The sequence below is a fragment of the Limulus polyphemus genome, unplaced genomic scaffold (assembly GCF_000517525.1).
Source record: "Limulus polyphemus unplaced genomic scaffold, Limulus_polyphemus-2.1.2 Scaffold6040, whole genome shotgun sequence".
Classification (NCBI taxonomy): domain Eukaryota; kingdom Metazoa; phylum Arthropoda; class Merostomata; order Xiphosura; family Limulidae; genus Limulus; species Limulus polyphemus.
Window position 1 is genome coordinate 22,225 of NW_013671650.1, and position 983 is coordinate 23,207.

Here is a 983-nt window from a genome sequence, read left to right on the forward strand (position 1 = left end):
ACAATATGTCTCTCTCTCACTGCAGTTCAATTACTCATTACCTACACACATTATTCCTTCACGTTATGACCATCTTATATATATACCAGACTACCCTATATCTACTAAATGCTAGGGCATTCACGAAGGAACAAAATATTTCCAGAAAGCAGGTGGCGTGACACTAGTCACGTGACCTCGCTGATGCAACACTGCCACTCCTTAATATTGTTCGTCCCGAACAATAACCACATACAATAAACTAATAACAATTAACAATAACTTAATTATATGTACAGAATTACAAACACAAAATTACAATTCAACAAAGTCTCTTAATTTTACGGGACGTATCTTCTTCCGTACTGGTCTCCGTCTCGTTGGCTTCTGCTTCATGTCGGATTCATCTGCTTCATCAGTAAATGTCCTTTCATCAGTAACAGTCACATCAGTGATAGTAGCTTCATCAAGAGCTTCACCGTTTCCTTTCTCAAAACTGAGTAGAGTTTCTTCTTCGACAGTGGCTTTTTCAAGTGACACTTCTTCAGCAGCGTCATTTGTTCCTTTGTTCACTTCGTCCCAACTGAAATGTCCTGGACCGTGATAACGCCAAAGCCTGTTGGCATGCACCACCTTTGGCTTACCTCACCGACCACATTTTATCCAGAAAGTCACGTCTGAGAGATGATCCATTATGTCATATGGGCCTTCCCATGGAGAAGACAACTTAGGAGACTTCCCTTTGGTCTTCCTGGGATTATACAACCATACCTTGTCTCCTGGTACAAAGCTGACTTCAGTAGATCTCTTATCATAACATAGCTTCATCGAATCAGCAGACGTTTTCAAGTTTGTATGCACTTGATGGTGAATATCATCCATCCTTTCCGATAACACTTTCACAAACTCTGACACATTCTCCCTTATGCTTGGGTCCCCTTTTTGCACTACATGTACTGCATGTCCTGCACCATTCTTCCACATCCTGCCTCATACCTATCCAG